Here is a 15,339-nt window from a genome sequence, read left to right as displayed (position 1 = left end):
GAGAGCTGCTGGTGTCTGTGGAACCGTACCTCAGCACGAGTGAGCCCTTTTTTCCCTCTCCCTAACCAGCAGATAGCTAGGCAAACCAGCTAACTCTACGGACACCTGATCAAAACCGGGGATTATCTAAGATCAGAACCACTGAATGGATCTCTGGCAAGTATTTCTGCCCATTTGATAACTTATTCTTCACGAGTTATAGCTATAAATTCTAGTTTATGTGCGTGAGTGCAGAAAGAGAGAGAGAGAGAGATCAAACTCTCTCTCGCCTAGCCATATACATCAATTTAAAGGCTGACTGTTAAAAGATCACATTACAGGACCTAAAACACTGTAAAACGTTGTGTTCTCTTACCAGGAAATAAAGGTCACGGGCAAAAATTCTGGTTTTCCTTTCATTCCCCATCATCCTGACTAGATGTGGTATTTTCTGCTATATTGCAACTCTCTCATTCATTGCATGTAACTCGCTTAACGACATTCAGATTTATTCTCTCCCTTCCCTTCCCTTGAAAGGCAGTGATTCCTTCCTTGGAGTTTGATTGCACAAGTACTCGCTGCCCTCTGTTGACTCGCCCGAGTGGCCATTATTGACTTGTTAGTCTCGAGAATGAGTATCATTAATCGGGGGCAATTTTAACCTAACCCGCCCGCCGGGAAACTGACGGGATCAGATGCAACGCTGGCTTTACATCCCGCCCGATCTCACTCTCCGTTGCAGTCAGTGGTCAGTAACATCGGACGGGGTGTAAAATCAGCGTGACACCCGAGCTCATGGATTTCCCACCCGGAGAGTTAACTTAAAATTACCCCCCCTGAGCAGTTCCTGCTAGTCATGTGACCCAATTATTTTAACAGATGTAAGGACATGAACTGTGCGAACAAAATACTATTAACGCCAACAAATACATGGTAATGATTTTATATACACGTGGATTGGATCAAATATTAATTCATAGTCTGATTTTAGCTGTGGTCGACAAGTTCACTAACTAGTTTACATGCCTTCATAAACACCAGTCTAAGTTCGCTTTGTAAAGTGCTGCAAAATTTTAATTTTGATAATTTGGGCATTTTCCTTTTTACATTTAATTTGATAAAACACTAAAATTTGCAACATCAGTTACTGAAATGCATTAAAAAAACATGTTTATCTGGCCTCTTGCATAACCCCGATTTTCATCGCTCCACCATTGGCGGCCGTGCCTTCAGCTGCCTGGGCCCTAAGCTCTGGAATTCCCTCCCTAAACCTCTCTAACTCTCCCTCCTTCCTTAAGACGCTCCTTATTACCCTACCTCTTTGACCAAGCTTTTGGTCACCTGTCCTAATATCTCCTTATGTGGCTCGGTGTCAAGTTTTGTTTGACAATCGCTCCTGTGAAACGCCTTGGGGACGTTTAACTACACTAAAGGCGCTATATAAATGCAATTTGTTGTTGTTCCATTGTTCATTTTTAAATTAAGCAGATGTCACTTAGTTTAGATATTGCCGTACTTAGTAATTAGATTTTACATGATTAACCAATCATTTTCTCAAGTCTGTAGCATGTGTTAGATATGTCTAGCACATTCCAACATTTACAGTCCCAGAGCACAACACAACATGCGTTTGTAACTTGCGTGCAAATTAACATAACAAATTAAGCAAATTACATACTTAAAAGGTCCATAATACAGGCATAATAATGAGAATTTTTAAGACTTAAAAAGCTTTTCCATCTCGGAAAATGGTTTGGAGCAGAATCTTTTTTTTATTCTTTAAAAATGTGTCCTGTTATTAAAAGCTGCTGAGATAGTTAAACAAGCTGCTTCCTCTTGCACGGCTTAAATCTTTGACACATTAACATCACTTCACCCTTTACCAGCAATGTTGGATATCGGATCCCAAAACCAGCATTTCTTTTAGAATTCTAGTTCAAGTTTTTAGAAGTCCAAAGCTGGATTCAAGGGGAAAAGTTGGTGCAGTATTAATCCTCTGGATGGCTTTAGCATCCCACACAGGTACAGTGTGCTCTTAATTTGCTCCGGAAAACCGACCTCTTTGACCAATCCTTTGGTCACCCGTCCTAATGTCAATTTTTGTCTGATTACGCTCCTGTGAAGCGCCTTGGGACGTTTTACTACATTAATAGTTAATACTACGCTATATTCAAGTAGTTGTTGTAAATTGCATTAATACAAGAGGAGGCCATTCAGCCCCTCGAGCCTGTACCGCCATTCAATTAGATCATGGCTGATCTGTATCTTAACTCCATTTTCCGTAACCCTTAATACACTTGCTTAACAAAAATCTATCAATCTCAGGTTTTTGAAATTTTCAGTTGGCCCCCCAGACTCAACAGCTTTTTGGGGGAGAGAGTTCCAGATTTCCACTCCCCTTTGTGTGAAGAAGTACTTCCTGACATCACCCCTGAACGGCCTGGCTCTAATTTTAAGGTTCTGCCCCCTTGTTCTGGACTCCCCCCACCAGAGGAAATAGTTTCTCTCTATCGACCCTATCAAATCCTTTAAACATCATTTGATTGTGATGTCTAGCGATAGGACTTCTATGCCTTAACCTTTATTTTATTAGGTTGACTGCCTCCTGTTTTATAATGTAATCTGTAACTAGTGAAATGTACGGAGCTGCACATTTAATAATTCACAGTACACCAATGTGCAACTTGATTGGCGCAGAGTGCCTACATAAGTCAACTGGAAGTTAAATGATTACCTGCTACGCAACAATTGGCAACAGACCGACCTCTACCCAGTTCTGGAGGGAATAACTTCAGATCATAACCACTGCTCCCATTTTTTCGGTCAGCTAGTGCTGGTAATGGTTCTGCTGCTGCCGTTTACAGCTTCTCCTGATCAATCTTTTGTTTCTTAACCTGTCCCATTACCACCCTCCTTGCCTTGCACCATTTGTCATTTCATCACTCCTGCCCTCCACCCTATCACAGACCTTCCCTTTTGTTCTTTCCTTCCCCCCCCCCCCTTTCCCTGGCTCTGTACTTGCTTAAAGACTTTAACTCTTTTAACACCTTCCCGTTCTGACGAAAGGTCATCGACCTGAAACGTTAACTCTGTTTCTTTCTCCACAGACGCTGCCTCACTTGCTGAGCTTCTCCAGCATTTTCTGTTTTTATTTCAGATTTCCAGCACCCGCAGTATTTTGCTTTTGATCTAAAGGGAAGGCCTTGCTTTTTCACCACTTCTTGCAGGCTGCTCTCTCACTGGGCCAGCAGGATAGTTTGGGCTGTCAAAGTGTCCTTCCTTGATTTTCTTGAAGGGAACACAATTCAAGCAGAACTGGGAGGACGTGCTCTATTTTTTCCCCTCACCTCTGTTGAAATAGATGCTCCATCTGGTGGCCTGGGCAAAAACTGACAAAAGTAACCTAAGGGAGTGGGATTCAAGTGACCGGCTGCCCTCGGGTTTTTGAACCCACCCCACCTTCTGCCAATTTGCAATCATTTTTTCTGTTTGCACCACTCTTTCTAACTGAAAATTGCTCATTTAAAAAAAAAAATACTGATTAAAGCAAATATAGAATTTACAGCACAGAAACAAGCCATTTGGATCCAACTGGTCTATGTCGGTGTTTATGCTCCACACGAGCCTCCTTCCACCTTACTTCATCTAACCGTTACACCTTATCTTTCTGTTCCTTTCTCCCGCATGTGTTTATCTAGCTTCCCCCTAAATGCATCTATGTTATTCGCCTCAACTACTCCATGTGTTTATCTAGCTCCACATTCTCACCACTCTCTGGGTAAAGAAGTACAAAACTGAAAAATTCATAAACAATCGCCTGTCCAACACAGTCAATTTTGCTCAATTGTGACTGTTTACTACAGGATTTTACTGCATGCTAATGAAAGAGGCCCATATAATTAGAACATCAACAGTGCATCCTATTTAGGACATATCTCACAAACAATTTCATAATTCAGCCGACGACTTAATGATTACAGCACGACCTCTTCAGTGTTACGCTTACAGAACGGTCACAAATCCCTTGAAGTCTTTCTGATAAACCCAACCATTGCTGACGTACTTCCTGCCTCTAACTGAGGTAAGTCTTGTGGATTTGAAACACGTATCTTTCATCCAGCTTACAGCGTCCTCTCCTTTCAACACAAGGTCTTGGTTCACATTCGCAGCAGGCTATTAGGCCGGCGTTATAGGCTGCTGTCTGTCCTGGAACAGAATTGAGTTTGCTTGAAAGAAAAAGCTTGTCCCACTTACTCCACGGATCTTGGCGTTTTTAGGAGGTTTTGAATGTCACATAGGATTGCCACGTTTTTTTTTTACAGAGTTTCAGACATCTCCGACTGATGATTAATTGTGAGTGATGTGAAATAAAGCCAGCTGCTTGCCATGGTCTGCAAAATTACTATAATGGATATAAAGATGCCAATTTTTCCAGGTTTACTGGCAAGTCTTTGCTGTGCAATTAAGGAAAGTTATAAATGATATGGAAATCTATCAAGGCCCATTTATTTTCACAGAGTGGTTCCTCCCCAGAGACTTTCGTCTTAAAACTTTAGGGGCAGCACACTATGTAGATAAACTGATTTTAACTCTTTAGCTCGTGTGATCCCGTTAAGACACTTGCCTGGGGTAACAATGTAGTGACTGTGGGATGACCCAAGATGATTCTAAGGTCCATCCTTTAAGACACATGTGCTACATGTCCCATGGAGGTACTATCGAATGCCCTTTAATTATTCTCATTAATGCAACCTCATACAGAACAAGGTGCCAAAGTCACACTTCGGGAAACACCGTCAGCAGAAAGCATTGGATGCAAACTAGCAAGAACTGAACAGCGTACTTCAAACTTTGTATTTAGCCGCGACTATACAATGTATCACACTGACGTGTATCTAACAAAAATGTGGAAGGGAGAAAAGCTTTAAGAACTTCACACAGTGTCTCCCAAAATAAAAAAAAAACGAAAATTGAGATAGGCTATCACTGACAATATTACTGAAACTTCACTGCATGCAGATGCCTGGAGAAGTCCTAAACGAAGGACGCAAAGCGTGACCATCCATGGCAAGGAATGCCACGATTTTGGTTCTGATCCTTTAGAGATGTGAAATGAGGATAATACATTTACTGGACGTGGCATACAGTAACAGCTGTGGTTTTCCCACATGAGGGAGAGCACGCTATCATGGGCTGCGATCTGTTTTTGAACAGATGGAAAAATACATTAGAGTTTCCCCCAACAAGCATTCGCTATGTATCTGCTGAAGAAAACAAATTATAATGCGATTCAGTATCGTAAGGGGTGGTCGCCAAATTGATTTTTAAAAATGTAATCTTCCAGCGGTGGTTTTGTTTTAACTAAACTAAAAATGAAATGAAACCCGAGAAGATTAGGTCTGATTGTTTTTTTGCAGCTCTTCCAGAAATGAGAGGACTGCGTAGGAAATGGTGCCAGTGACATATGGCTTTCCATGGTGCTAAACATTCATACAGGAGACAGGTTCATCAGTCATTTGTGTATCTGGATTAAAAAATTAGCTCCTGATGGATGGTATTTAGAGTTTACCTGCTGCTAGAACATTACTAAAGAAACACAGGTTTTTAAACCCACATGACATTAGAAACTGCAAACCATGAAATACCTTTGCTTGCATGCTCATATCATGCATGCCAGGTAATATGCAATAATAAATAAGCTTATGAAACTCTCATGCTAAAATCCACAGCCCACTACCAGGAACCTGGGGTCAGATCGGCACAGGCCAATTAATGCATAGCATCTGTTGTACGGAGCAGAACAGGAACACTATAGAACAATTCTGGTAGTTAGTGAAAAAAAAACACTGATTGTGTTTCTTCCAAAAGCAGATATCATCAATGAAGTACAAAGCCCTGAAACTTTCAGCTGGTTTTTAAAGAGGCGCAAAGTCCTTCAGAGAATGCGTAGTAAATGTCACATCTTCCCTTTGTTCTGTCTTGCCTTGTTTTTGTCTGCCAAAAGTGACAGAATGCACAAAGAGGGTCGTGTAGGTCCAATTGTGATTATCACCTTCTGTCCTTCTGATCCAGTGCAGCACACAAACACAAACAAGGGGATCAGTACAAAAATTATTTTATTCGAAAGAATCAGATCCCTTCGACCATTCTTGGAGTCTTGGAGATTTCTTAAGTCAGGGATGTGAGTGAAGTTTAAAACGCTGGTGGTGTTCCCCTGGTGGGGGGGAGTATACATAAACTTTTGCCTATTTTCAGTCTGCTGCAGTTTTAATTATTGCACGTTAACTTTTATTCAGAGTTTGTGACAGCACCGATAAGGAAAGAAAGTTACCAATTACAGTTAAAATTAAATTTTTATGTCAGGAGAGCAGACTCTTGACCATTCGGCCCATCGTGCCTGTTCCGGCTCTTTGAAAGAGCTATCCAATTAGTCCCACTTCCCCTGCCCTTTCCCCACAGCCCTGTAAATTTTTCTCCTTCAAGTATTTATCCAATTCCCTTTTGAAAGTTACTATTGAATCTGCTTCCACCGCCCTTTCAGGCAGTGTATTCCAGATCATAACAACTCGCTGTGTAAAAAAGTTTCTTCTCATCTCCCCTCTGGTTCTCTACCAAACTTTACCAAGTTTACGGGATTTCTTTGCTTGTATTTTAAAAATTTTTGCCAAATTCTTTCCCCCCCTTCAAACAATTTTCATTTTGATTTTCTTGTGTTTCTCCCTCTTTGATTAATATTTTTACTCCAGTGGGTCACGTTTAATTTCCTTACCCATTCCCCTTCTCTATTTTCTTGCTTTGATTACCTTTATTGTCCCATTAATCAGCTCAATTGGCCACTCTTTTTAAAAACTGTTTTCCACCTTTTGCTTCCTCTAATCCCTTGATGCAGAAGGAAGTAAACAACTTTCATTTATATAGCGTCTTTAACGTAGTGAAACGTCCCAAGGCGCTTCACAGGGGCAATTATCAAATAAAAATCTGACACCGAGCCACATAAGGAGATATTAGGACAGGTGACCAAAAGCTTGGTCAAAGAGGCAAGTTTTAAGGAGCGTCTTAAAAGGAGGAGAGAGAGGTAGAGAGGCTCAGGGAGGGAATTCCAGGGTTTAGGGCCCAGACAGCTCAAGGCACGGCCGCCAATGGTGGGGAAAATGAAAATCGGGAACGTGCAAGAGGCCAGAATTGCAGGAGCGCAGAGATCTCGGAGGGTTGTAGGACTGGAGGAGGTGACAGAGATAGGGAGGGGGGCCGAGGGGCCATGGAGGGATTTGAAAACAAGAATGCAAATTTTTTAATTGAGGTATCGCAAAACAATAGTAAACAGAAACAATTTATCTTTAAAACATGCAAGTTATAAATCCTTGTGACTCCAATTTGATAAAGCATATAATTTCCTGTTCAGCTTTAGGTTATATGTCTGCCGGTACCAAGACACTGATCAAACGTAGAGCTGTTCAGTGTGGAGGCCGGGGAATTTTTCCACGCGCCTCGGTGCAAAAACAGGCTCGTGAGTTCACACTTTTTTGTTTTGTACAAACATGGTGTTTGATAGATTAGAATTATTGTACAGAAGATCAGTTTGGACCTCATTTCATCCAACTAGACATCATGAGGGCTGAAACTGGACATGGGCAGAGGACGGTCACCCGTCATTGGCTCCGTCTGATATTTGGTTCCATTGCCAACTTTGGTTGGACATATTCTGGGGGTTTCATCACATGACCTCCTGCCTCTAATTGCCCCGCCCCCATGATCCCGCCATTGGTCGCCCAACATGTCCATCATCATGGTGCCCCGCCTTCCCACACCAATTGGAAAGTGAAAAGACTCCTCGTTACCCGATTGAATGATTCTTGACTGTCAGTCAAACAGCCTTTTCTTCCATCTCCAATATTTTTATAACAAACAAACAGAAGAATTCAAAGAAAGTTGGAAATACAAACACAATTTTTTAGTGCCGCTACGATTTGTCTCCTTGGTTTCTGCTCGCAATAGTGTCCTGGAGATTAATCTTCAATCCCTGGAGACTCCAGGGCAATCCTGGAGAGTTGGCAACCCCAGGCGCCATTGACCTCAAGAGAACTGAATGTCAGGCATGTCGTATAATGGTTGGCCGATGCGATTCTGCCTGTTTTGTGCCCCCTGCCCCAAGTCCAATTTCACTCCCCTCCCACACCCATGCACCATAAAATTCAATGCAACCTGGGACGTAAATTCATCATCTCGCGATCCAGTTTATTCAAGGTGCACATTGAATGCGACGAGCATTAAGCAGACTGAAGCAGACCAGAAACCCGTACAGAGGTCGGAGGGGAAAGTTACCTTACAACACATGCCAGCTCCCTCCCTTTGTAGCAAGACTAAGAAACTCAGTCTGAAAATCGTACCTCATCAGAATAACACAAGCAGAGAGCCTCTGTACAGATTTTACGCTTGTGCTCTAAGTGTACTTAAGGGGCGCGGCACCTAATTCTCCTCGTTCTGGCAGTGTCCTAAAATTGTCTCCTTCTGGTCTGCGGCCACAATTGCAATCAAACAATGTGCTGGGCCTTCCTCTAAAGTCTGATCCCTTGACCTGTTTCGGGGGATTTTCAGTTGACAAAACTAATGATGCAAATGTAAGATGACTGATTGACGCACTGTTACATGCAGCACATAAGTGTATTTTAATGAAATGGAATGGTTTAAATCCTCCTCCTCTCCCCAACTATATTCTAATGAGCAGAGACAGATGTAACCCCTTCAGTGACACTATAATATATATATAGGTCTGAATTAAAATGAATGCATCAAATTACTAAATGTATTAAACTGGATTCCCTCAGAATAATTTCCATGGTTTCCATTTCCTTCCCCCAATTATGATTCAGGCTAAGAGCCAGATCTTAATTTATTTGCCAAGTGGATATTTATTTATTCTAAAGATCAGGAAGAATGCAAGGCCCATCACAATGCAACAGGCATGAATTTTTCTTGTGGGCAAGAAGCAACATCCATCCACTTGTCAGATTTATCAAACGGTGCACATTTCGTTCCATTACAATGGCCCAGAATTTGCTGCCAAGATATCGGTGAGTTTAATGGCGCCGGCCGTTACTAACGCGCGAATCGTCCAGCGACTCGTGGCGAGGAGGAGACACCCCGCGTGTTGCGAATCGCCACAAGCTGCGGGACGATTTTCGCCGCTCCGCCGTTAGCTCTCGCCAAAACGGCGTCTCGCCCTCGACCTCCCCGTGGGTTTCAAGAAATCGCTGCACTTGCGCCGTAAAAAACAAATTAAAATCGCCGCAAAAAAGTTGGTTCCGTCGTTCACCGAGGTCCCAGATCCTCGCCGCGCCGTTATCAGTTCGCGCTTCCAGCAACTGGCGGCGCAAAAAATTAATTGGAGCTGGAATAAATTGCAACTCCCGCGCCCCGCTCCAGCAAATTCCGGGCCCTTCTGTTCGACTAGGCCAAGTGCAAGGCTTCGTCCCGGCCCCTTTTAATTTTACTTTCAGGTCAGCCAGCAAGAGCAAGCAAACTGTTTCCTCTTGCCTCTAAAATGGAACCCCTTGCTTGTATATGGTGCTCCTTCTATCAGCTTGACCAGACTTTAGGGTTACACATCTGTGAATCATTTTTTTTTAAAAGAAACAAAATCGTTGAAAATATCGAAACAATAAAGGCAGATCTAACATTGCCGGCTTGTGCAGTGGATGCTGATTCGCTGAATTCCGTCGAGCGAGAGCTGGACCTGTTTCGGGCCGGGGCGGAGGTCACTTTGTACATGAGGTTGGTAACTGGTGATGTTAATCAGGGTCAGAGTGGTCTCCTGGACTAGTTTTCAATTGCCCAAGTGGGTCGGAGCGGAATTTTCCAGATTTTTCTTCCCTTAATTGACCTGGGTTTTTATCTGGTTTTTCGCCTCTCCCAGGAGATCACATGGTTTCCGGTGTCTGAATCATGATACACAAACTATCACATGATACACAAACTATCACATGATACACAAACTATTACGGGACAGGCTGGGTGGACAAGAGGGTATTTTCCTGACCGTCATTTTTCATATGTGCTAATGACCGGGGTAGCCATTTGGAACCATTTTTTTTAAATTTAAAACTAGAAACCACCCATTTAGCTTTTTAAAAATATTCATTCATGGGATGTGGGCGTCGCTGGCGAGGCCGGCATTTATTGCCCATCCCTAACTGCCCTTGAGAAGGTGGTGGTGAGCCGCCTTCTTGAGCCGCTGCAGTCCGTGTGGTGAAGGTTCTCCCACAGTGCTGTTAGGTAGGGAGTTCCAGGATTTTGACCCAGCGACGATGAAGGAAGGGCCGATATATTTCCAAGTCGGGATGGTGTGTGACTTGGAGGGGAACGTGCAGGCGGTGGTGTTCCCATGCACCCGCTGCCCTTGTCCTTCTAGGCGGTGGAGGTCGTGAGATTGGGAGGTGCTGCCATCGAAGCCTTGGCAAGGTGACGCAGTGCGTCCTGTAGATAGGACACACTGCAGCCACAGTGCGGAGAGGGTGGATGAGAAAGCAGGAAGTGAGATTGGGTGTGCAGATCTTTTATTTTTCTCAGTGTGATTGACTTGTGGAGCAGCATTCCGAAGGTGGTAGTGAAATTGCTTGCTGTCCCTCAAAAAGGTTTTGGAAAAGCAAGAGAAGGAAGATAAGATTTTGGGTCAGGTTTGAGAGGAATATTTGACAGATGTTTCCTGAGTTAGTTATGGGCTGCTTGTTTTTTTTGCCTAATACAGAAGATGGGGGAGGGGGGGAATAGGGAAGGAAAGGTAGCAGCATGAGTTGAATGGGGCAAGTGCCAATGGGCCAAAATGCCTTTGGTTGTCTGAAGTACATATCAATACTATCAACATTTTCTTTCTCTGATGTTTGTGGAGCCTCCCAAAGTCAATTTGAAGGACTAAAGCTTCACTCAGCCTTTAAATGAATATAAGAATGTAGGAAGCAGGAAAGGGCATTCAGCAGAATATGCAGTGGGATGAATTTTGCTGGCAAAATAACGGCCTATTAACAACGCACACCGTTATTAATGCATAAATCGGCCAGCGAGCTCGGGGGATTAAGAGAAACGCCATGAGTTCTGAATCCCCAGAACTTGCTGGTCGATTTACACCGCTCCTCCGTTTGCTTCGCACAAACGGCATCTCGCCCTCAACCTCCCTGTTATTTTTAAAAATTTGCTGGATTTGTACATTAATTGCCCATTAAACTTGCCGCAGAAAGTTAGGGCTGGTAATTAACGGCGTAAGTACCTTTTTAACGTGATAAATGTTAATGACGGCCAATCAATCTCTCTTGAACAATTGAGAGGGGTGATTCTCGGGTTCCACCAGTTAACTTTTCTGTTCCATTTATCTCAACCTCCTGCTCCGTGTTGCTCGCACTCGGGCAGGTAACAGCGTGGAGCCAGTAATTCGTGCACGAAGTTAAGAAGAACAGAACCAGCGCTGTGGCCGCGAACAATTTCGCACAGTTCAGAGCCCAGAAATCGAACAATTTAAACTGTTGAGTCTCATTCCTGCATGAAGTCAATTATTGTTAGAGATTTTAAAAACTTAAAATTTTTTTTAAAACTTTTCCTTTCTGTCTCTTTTTTCTCTCTCTCTTAATCCAATCTTTCTTTCCCTCTCTTTATTTCTCTTTCTGTACCTGATTTGACTCTAATTCACCCGATTTCCTTCTCTGTCGTTCCTCTGTTTCTTTCTCAATCGTTAAATCTCATTGTTTAAGGAGATAGACTGTTGGTCCCGTCGTTCACTGAGGTCCCGGACGCCCCGTCTCCCTTCCCCGCCCCGTTATCAGCTCGCACTTCCAGCAAGTTACGCCGCAAAATAATTTTGAGCTGAAGGGCGAGGAGAAAAAGTCTAACTAACGGGGCACGTCACGAGAGGCCCCACACTCCAGCAAGATCTGGGCCAATGAGTTCGGAAGGAATGAACTTGAGTGTCTGAATGGCCTTTTCTTGATGCATTGCTTTCCTACTTGGCAGGGGTTCAAACTATTTTACAAATGAATTTGATAGGTGGTATGAAAGCTACTCATTTCATGCTAGCTGAGGCAGTTCACTCTTTCACATGAATTAGACTCGCCCTATATTCACTACAGGCAATAATATAGACTGGTTTCACTTGTGCTGAGTAATGTGGGTAAGCTCTGGCTCCATTAGTATGTGTAATTCTCAATCTGCAGTGGTAGCGGAAGAGAGGCTGATAATATTCAGTATCCAGGAGACAGAGTTAAAGAGTCTTAACAACATTCTAGAGTGTCCTGGCCCACTTTAACCACTGCCTGAAGCACAATACAGGGCAAGTGCACCTCTCCATAAGCATTCTTACACCAAATGATACAGCTGAAGGTGGCTTTATTATAACTCGAGCTGCCATGCGCGAAACAATCCTTTACTTTGGTTCAGACTATAAGATATGCCTTTTTGTGATGCACTCCCAGCTTATCAATACATAGAAAATCCAAAACAAAAATCAGAAAGCCACAGACCACATCAGGAAAACTGTAATCACATTCTGGCAGCACCAGGGAACAATAACGCTGTTTTCTAAATAAAGCTGCCGTGATTAACATCAACAACTGGCATTTATAATCGTGACATTAATGTCGAAAAACATCAGGACCCTGTGTATTGCCAGGTACGGTGGTTCCAGCGGAACGCTGCACGCACGGCTGTTATGCATTCATTTTAACTGAAGCAAGTCTATTATTTACAACGGGTTGGTTTACTACAGTGTCATGTTTCTGCGTGTAGAATTTTCACATGAGCTATTTTTTTTTAAAGAAATAGCTGAGTACACAGGACTGAAATGCCTAACCAAATGGGAAGGTTTCCCCCTCCCCCAAACCCCCGCAAAGAGAAAATGATAAAACGGAGGGAGAGAGAACATTTATTATAGAGTAGCAGTTCCCTATTCATCCAAAGCTGGGCAGCTGTACAGTGTGAAATAGAGTCCTCTGATGGACAAGCACAATGAGTAATCTGAGCCAGTCACCCCACTACTTACTTCAACACAGATAGCTGACACTGACTTAAGGCTCAATTTTAATTCGAGAGGTTGATGCGAAAGAGGAAGGAATTAACTAAATCCTTTTCAGCATCACCAATGTGTTTTTGTAATTAAAGCTGCACAATTAACACTGACAACAAGCGTAGGTCACCACCGCACAGATTATGTTCACTGCTCAAAGCTTCCAGCAAAACAGCTGCAGGAAGAAAAAGAGCACATCCTTTATCATCTTGGCCTCGCTCCCAGCCTAGTCCTTGTGGAACGCTGAATTTTGCTTCACACGTTTTGCGCTCTTCTGCTAACCTCACTCTGCACAAAGGTATCCTATAGGTTTCACCATTCTCTCAAAATTGAAGTTAAACTGCGTGTCGTACTAAGGGAACTACAAATCACGCAAATAGCATTTTCCTTGTCAAAACACTCGTGCATTAATGTTCTTCGAGTTATGTTCATAGAGCAGAGATGAGCACAGAGCTACCGTCCAGTCGAAAATTTTATTTTAATCCCAGTTCTTGCACATTTGCCCCTAATACAAAAGGGAAATGTTTCACTTCACTTTACTGTGTGCCAGTTCTAATGACTGTTTTAGACAATGATGCATTTTAGAAATTGCTTTGCTTTTTAGCTAAACTAAATTTACATTAACTTTTCACCACAAGAGTTTCCTATTTCAAATATTAAATTCCACTGTTCAACTTAAGCAACTATTTCCTCTGATAATTGCTGTGCTTATAATCACCGGTGTAGGTTCTTTACTGCACCAGCCTATGAGTAAGAACCTGTTAACTGTGATTCCAAAACAACAAATAATCTGTTCTGAGTGGAAGCTGAAGGCTCCTGAATTGTTGAGACCATGGAAATACCATGCCAAGGCAACTGGTCAAGGGTGTGTAACGCAGGGTATAAAGTTAGATACATCAGCCGTTAAACAATTATTTCTGATTTCGTATTCCACCTTGAGCCTGTATGGAAACACAATCTACGCGTCGCTGTGCAGCTTTAAACTCCACTTCTTAAACCCAAAGCCCTTTCAAGGGATCGCACTCTTGTACAACACACCAAATACACCGTTCAAATGTTGCAATTTTGGTCGTGCTGCATTGTCCCCCGTTGGACAAGCCCAAATTGGTGCAGTGAAGTTTCCCGGACGAGGCAGATTCACACTGGGGTAGATGGGCATTGATTACAGTATAAAAGCTCTCTTTTAAAAAAAAAGGTAGAGCTTTTAATGTTTAAAAACCAGTGCTGGCGGCTCACTGTACCACTATTTTAGGGCTGATTATCTTGTCAGTTCTCTCGAGTCATTTTAAAATGATACGAGCAGTGAGAGTCGGATGGGCAGCCCCTCCACACACGTATGGAGCTCCGCTCGTCCCAACATCACAACACGAGCCAGCAGTGAAAACACGACTCCCCACTTGCCTTACTGTGAAAATAGCGCCTAGTTCTGTGTCTCTTGGTGCGTGCGAAAACTGACATTAATGCATCTCCTTCTCATCTCTTTCTCTCATTTCGCAGCCGAGGCTAATTGTGAGATTGCAGTCGGAGCTTCAATTTGGTGCTTCAACCAACGCCCCCCCCCACCACCGCCCGGCCCACGCCCGCTGTCCAGTGAATCAAAACAAGTGCGTACTACGATGGGAGCATTTTCTCAGCATTCGTTGCGCAAAATAAAAGTGCTCAATTAAACTAAAAGGCCTGTAGCTGGATAGGATGTGAAAGAAAGAGAAAGTGGGAATTCTAGGTGCAGTCCATGTGGTTTTTGACCCCATCACTGGATAGGGTTGAAGATATGGCTGCAATATCAGTTCAATTTCTCTGGACTATCTTGTTCAAATTACATTTTTCCGCTACTTGTATTTTGCTATTAAATCGCCCGCTGTTCTATTTATCCTCTCTGCCAGTATATTGGTGCCAGTACAGGGTAGGTGAAGGCTGTCCTGTTTTTACAACCTCTTCCTGTCCCAGAACACATGGTCATGGCTGCCAAGGATGCTACCTGACGATGGAAATCCACCTATTGTCTTCTCCTCTGGATCCTTCCCCTCCAATCCTTGGGTATCCCCTTTCACCACAACACCACTCCACTGATTGGGACCATCCTCCTTCAAGTCATAGTTGCTGTCCTCATAACTAATCATGATCCAGACAATGCAGCTACTGGACAGGTCCGGGGACCTGTAGCTTTCCTGTACCTCCCCTCTCTTTCTCTTTCAACCAATCCTCTCATCAACCATCTGCCTGACTCGATATGGTGACCTCTGGAACGCACTGCCTGAAAGGGCGGTGGAAGCAGATTCAATAGTAACTTTCAAAAGGGAATTGGATAAATACTT

At 43.2% G+C, this 15,339-nt stretch overlaps 1 protein-coding gene across 1 annotated transcript in view; it reads right to left on the bottom strand.

Annotated features, from left to right (window-relative positions):
- The window catches only part of pcca (propionyl-CoA carboxylase subunit alpha), a 313,585-nt gene that overhangs the window by 2,379 nt on the left and 295,867 nt on the right, over positions 1–15,339 (bottom strand). The window lies entirely within an intron of this gene.

The sequence above is a fragment of the Heptranchias perlo genome, chromosome 6 (genome assembly GCF_035084215.1).
Source record: "Heptranchias perlo isolate sHepPer1 chromosome 6, sHepPer1.hap1, whole genome shotgun sequence".
NCBI classification, from domain to species: domain Eukaryota; kingdom Metazoa; phylum Chordata; class Chondrichthyes; order Hexanchiformes; family Hexanchidae; genus Heptranchias; species Heptranchias perlo.
Note: the sequence above shows the minus strand (reverse complement) of the source record. Positions and strands in the feature narration are given on the sequence as shown.